Genomic DNA, 6,243 nt, shown 5'->3' with positions numbered 1-6,243 from the left:
GGTTTCCAGTATGACAAGAAGCTAGTTCAAGGAGTGTTCCTACATTCACTCTATCAGGGGATGCATGAAAAATATTCATATGTCCGACGAGATCTTAAACCCCACATTTCAGACGAGAAGGTCACTGATGACTTTATCCTAGAAGTGATAACAAGGTCAGTAGGTGAAGAGACGGAGAGACAGAATAGACTAGGTCAGGCTCTCAAACCAAAGGTAGTCAGTGTTGGTACAGTGCAGATGGATAAGAAAAATCAGAATGCAGTTCAGATGCAGGCAGAAGTCCAAGCTAATCGTACTGCCATACAAGAGCTAACAGCACAGGTTTCATCACTAACCAAGAGTTTAGAGAAAGCTTTAACACCTATGTCTAGTTCAGGGACTGAAAACATTCACACACCTTTTCCCCACCAAAAACAACCAACAAAGCCAGAAGCTAAACGAAGATGTCAGCAATGTGTCTCCCAAGGAATTGAGAGCTGCAGCCACTGTTTCAAGTGCGGGAAAGAGGGACACAGAGCGGTTGGCTGTCTGATGAAGAACAACCAGTCGGGAAACTGGGTGAGGTCGCTGGGGCGGGACCACCAGTGACCAGACAGAATGCAGAGTCCCACCCCACTGCAAAGCTGCATCCTGAAGAGAGCACATCATCCTCCATCAGGCCCATCAAACAAAACAACTTTACTAAGAAGAAACATGTTGCACAGCTGATTGGTGGTAGATGCACTGTGACATGCCAACTAAATGGGGTCAAGTTGCAGATGCTATTGGACAGTGGGGCACAAGTGAGCATAGTGGAGAAGTCATGGGTGCAGAAAGCTCTACCAAATGTAACGATCCAACCACTTGAGAGTCTACTACCAGAACACCCCCTCAAAGTCACAGCAGCTAATGGAACAGAGGTGCCATTTGATGGGTGGATAGAAGTCCTGCTCGAGATCAAAAGCATCAAAATTTGGTTCAGTTGCCCTCTATGTTCCATTGCTTGTAAGTCAAGAGAGTGTGAGTAGCCCTTTGCTAGGCTTTAATGTGATACAAGAAATCATAATGGGAAACACTGACCAGACAAACAACATCAACTTAGTGGACTTACTGTCAGAGGCTTTGAGAATCCAAAAGAGTAGTGTTGAAACTCTAGTCTCTGTGGTTTGCACTATGCCATCTCAAAAAGAATCAAATAGTTCAACAGTGAGAGTTGGAAAGAAGGGTCTTAATGTTCAAAGTGGCCAAATCTGTGAAGTGAAATGTCGCATCAGAACTTTTCCAGGAGGAGGAGTAATGTTGTTTGAACCAGACATACAGAGCATCGTACCAGATGGGTTGGAGTTATTTCCTGCTCTGGTTGATGTTCCTGTTGGAGTTTCAAAAATTGTGAGAATTCCAGTCCAGAATTCAACCAACCATGACATTTTCTTACCTCCAAGAACAGCCTTAGGATTTATTGAGGAAATTGATGGAACCAAACCTGTGAACATCTCTCCATCATCTCATAAACGAGTCAGTGGACAGGATGATCCACTCTTGTGCACCACTCATGTGAACTCGCTAAATGATGGAGACTGCGCCAAACAGAGAAACCATACACCTGTTCATTCACAAGAAAAATGGCATCCAAATGTTAATCTGGATCATCTGTCTAAACATGAACAGGATATAGTACACCAAATGTTGTATGAAGAATCAGATGTGTTTGCATCTGAAGAAGGCGACATTGGATGCATTTCTGGTTTACAGCTCCAGATTACCACAACAGATAACACCCCTGTCCAAAAAAATTATAACTCCATTCCTCGGCCATTGTTTAAAGAGGTTAAGGATTATATTTTCAACCTTTTGGACAGAGGGTGGGTCAGAAAGTCAGTTTCAGCCTATTCCTCACCTGTCGTCTGCGTGCGAAAGAAAGACCATAGTCTGCGTCTTTGTGTTGACTTCCGTGAACTCAACCGTAAAACCACTCCAGACCGCCATCCACTACCACGCATTCAGGATCTATTGGACAGTCTTGGAGGAAATTCATGGTTCTCCATTTTGGATCAAGGAAGTGCATATCACCAAGGGTTTGTGAGTGAGGAGTCAAGGCATCTGACAGCATTTAGCACACCTTGGGGTCTTTACGAATGGGTAAGGATTCCATTCGGACTGACCAATGCGCCAGCTGCATTCCAGAGATGTATGGAAGGTGTATTAGAAGGCATCAGGGATGAGTGCTGCGTACCTTATTTAGATGATGTCCTCTGCTACTCAAAAACATTTGAGGAACACGTGGACCATCTGAGGCAAGTTTTCTGTAGAATGAGACAACATGGCATTAAACTTCGACCAGCCAAATGCGAGCTTTTCAAGAGACAAATTCGTTATCTGGGCCGAATGGTTTCAGGAGAAGGCGTCCAGATTGACCCAAAAGATTTGGAAGCTGTTATAGCTCTGAAGGAAAAGAAACCTCACACAGTTGGAGAAGTTCGAACATTGCTAGGTTTCCTTAGTTATTACCGATCCTTCATCCAAGATTTCTCACGACTGGCAAGACCTCTGTTTGAACTCCTTCAAAACTCAGCCGACACAAGTAAGACCAACAAGCTCCAGACTTCTAAGGGTCGAGGTTGTAAAATTAAAGAAAACACAGGTCAGCTTCCCTCTCGCACACCTGTGACATGGACGACTGAACATCAGACTGTGCTGTCCAAGCTTGTGGAGATGCTGATCAATCCACCCATATTAGCCTATCCCGACTTTGATCGTCCGTTTGTGTTGCATACAGATGCGTCAAATGAAGGGCTCGGAGCGGTTTTGTATCAGTCCCAAAATAACAAGCTGCGTGTTATTGGCTACGGATCTAGGACCTTAACACCTGCTGAACGAAACTATCATCTCCATTCTGGTAAACTTGAGTTCCTAGCACTCAAGTGGGCCATTTGTGATAAGTTTCGAGACTATCTGTATTATGCACCAACTTTCACGGTCTATACAGATAACAATCCCCTGACTTATGTTTTGAGTTCTGCCAGGTTAAATGCTGTAGGTCATAGGTGGGTTGGGGAATTGGCCGACTTCCACTTTGATATCAAGTATAGACCGGGAAAGAGGAATGCTGATGCAGATATGTTGTCCAGATACCCAGTAGGCCTTGAACAGTACATGAAAGATCACACCGAAACGGTGTCACCTGAAGTAGTCTCTGCAGTGTGGCAAGGCAACAAAGCAACACAAAGCAATGATGTTCCCTGGATTGCTGCATTACAACTTGCTAATGAAAATGATGAGGCTACCCTTCCGGATGGTGTCATGACTATCATGCCTGAAAACATCAGAGCAGCACAACAAGAAGATAGAGCTATTAAAGAGATTGTGTCATTGAAACAAAGAAACTGGAGTCCAAATGAAAAGGATAAAAGAAACATGTGTAAAGAAACAAGGAGACTGTTGTACGAGTGGAACAAGCTAGTCGTGGAAAATGGACTACTTTTCCGGAAAACAGAACTAAACAGACAGCTAGTTCTCCCAGAAAAACTCAAACCACTAGTGTTGAAGAGCTTGCATGACGACATGGGCCATGTCGGTCCTGACAAGGTGATCCATCTTGCTCGAGAACGCTTTTACTGGCCGAACATGCAACAAGACATTGAGGATTATGTGACAAAGAGATGTCAATGTATTAAACAAAAACATCCCAATGTCCCACAGAGAGCTCCAATGGGATCCATCACAACTAGTGCACCATTTGAGTTGGTCTCTATTGATTATTTGCATTTGGAGCCAAGCAAAGGAGGATACGAGTATATCCTGGTTGTCGCTGACCATTTCACTCGCTTTGCACAAGCGTACCCAACGAGAAACAAATCCGGAAAGACAGCAGCTGAAAAGATATTCCAAGATTTTATTCCTCGTTTTGGGTACCCAGAGAAACTCCATCACGATCAGGGACGTGAATTTGAGAACAGCTTATTCCAAAGATTACAACAACTCTCAGGAATTTCTCACTCGCGCACCACTCCCTATCATCCTCAGTGCAATCCAGTGGAGCGACTGAACCGCACGCTTCTCCAGATGTTGCGCACCTTACAAGAGGAGAAAAAGAGTGACTGGAAAGATCATCTGCCACAAATCGTGCATGCATATAATTGCACGAGGCATGAAGCGACAGGATACTCGCCTTTCTTCCTATTGTATGGCAGGGCTCCACGTCTACCAGTCGATTTGCTTTTTGACACCAGGAAAGAGACTGAAGACTGCAACCATCAAACCTTTGTTAAAAAGTGGGCTGAAAGGATGCGTGTGGCATACCAAATAGCTGCCAACAACAGTCAAAAGTCTTCAGCTAAAGGCAAAAAGCAATATGACAGACGCGCCAGAGGTGTCACTCTCCAGGCAGGCGATAGAGTCCTGGTTAAAAACCTCTCAGAAAGGGGAGGTCCAGGTAAACTCCGCTCATACTGGGAGCAGGCGGTGTACCGCGTGATTGAAAGAGTGGGGGATGGACCTGTCTACAAAGTACAGCAAGAGAGGGGTAACAAAAACATGCGTGTGCTTCACAGAAACCTGTTGCTGCCTGTCAACGACCTACCTCTGGAGGATGAACTTTCTGTGAGAGAACAGACAAAACAGAAAAGAAAGCGGCAAACTGAAAGACGTGAGAATGAACCTGAAATGCATGACTCTGGTGAAGAAGAGGAAGAGTTTACTTACCACCATAATCTCCGGAGCAGAATCCCGTGTTATGGATTTGTAAACCCACAACAACTACAGTCAAACCAGACTCAAAATTCTGAACAAGAACATACTGTGACAAGACGGAACCAAGAAAATCAAAATAATCTGCGTGCAACAGCTGAAGAGTTCTGTCCCTCTTCAAGAGAAGCCACTATCAATGAAAGAACTACTGCTGAAACTGAAGAAAGATCTGAAATGTGTGAAAGAGATCAGCATCAGATGGAGATGGAAGAAACCAGAGGGGAAAGAAATGTACGTAGATCAGAGAGAAGAGGGAGACCAACAGAAAGACTAACATATGAGACACTTGGCCAGCCATCATATAGTTGTTGGAGTGCAGGTGTTAGTCCGTTGCTGTTCAACCAACCCTTCATGATGACACCTGGTCTACTGCCATTTCCTTATCTTCCATATCCACATCTGTATCAGCAGTACAGTCCCATACAGTGAGACTCGCATGAGAAACTGTTAATGTCAGGAGACATTTTTTTAAGTGAGGGAGAGTGTAGAGGGGTGAAAAATGAGCTCTTAGTAAATTGAGCTCTTAGTAAATTAAAACAATAATTAAGAAAATAGGCACCCCAACATAATTTTTATTTTTGTATCTTTAATTTCTCATTGTACTAAGTTCTGTAGTGTCATTTTAGTTAGTCCTATGCAATTCCGCACACAACCGCTAGGGGCGCTGCCGCGTTAGTGGCACAGAAAAGATTGAGCACACAAGAAGAATAAATCTTCCAGTTGAATGAGAAGGAAGCTCAACGTGTGTGTCTCGTCTTTCCTGTTCCACAGGTCAGTAAAAATGTGTTTTTATGAATATATATATGTTTCTTGGAAGAGTTGAGGAGGTCCTTGGGTCAACTGTCGACTAATGAGTTGCAAAGTTCGTCTTGTAATTGTTGTGTATGAGGGCGGGACTTGTTCTGGGGGCTGGTGGGAGCTAGTGCTAGCGGGCCTGTGCACGTGTGTGTGAGCTAGCTGAGAAGCTAGCTGACGGACAGCAGAGTTCATTTGAGCTTGTGTTTGGCACTTTTTGGGAGAGTTCTCACTCAAGGGACATTGTTCTGGTTTTTTTATTTTATAGATGTGATGTTTTTTTTTATGGGTTTGTTGAAAAACCTGATAAATCATATCTGTGTGAAGCTGAGCGCCGAGGCACAGTGTTGAAGAGGCATTGCGCCATTTTCAGTTTATATTTTAAGAGTGATTGTTTGGTTTAAAGTTATATTAGTCATTTCTGATGTAATGAAGTTAATAGTTCTCTACTGAAGCATGTTGTATATGAAGTGTGTTTATAACACACAAGAAGAATAAATCTTCCAGTTGAATGAGAAGGAAGCTCAACGTGTGTGTCTCGTCTTTCCTGTTCCACAGCATCACACGTTGAGGGAAGATCATCTAACACATTACCCTCAGCCATCCTAGGTTGCAGGGTAACAAATTTGGGGGCTCGTCCGAGATAGCGCCTCCTGCTGGCTTGGTGCTATCCAACAAAGAACCGAGGGATCCTGACTTCCTGTGGTTGTCAGCATTTCTTTT

Source organism: Poecilia latipinna, unplaced genomic scaffold, assembly GCF_001443285.1.
Source record: "Poecilia latipinna isolate Pla-1442-1.1 unplaced genomic scaffold, P_latipinna-1.0 Scaffold913, whole genome shotgun sequence".
Taxonomy (NCBI): Eukaryota; Metazoa; Chordata; class Actinopteri; order Cyprinodontiformes; family Poeciliidae; genus Poecilia; species Poecilia latipinna.
Note: the sequence above shows the minus strand (reverse complement) of the source record.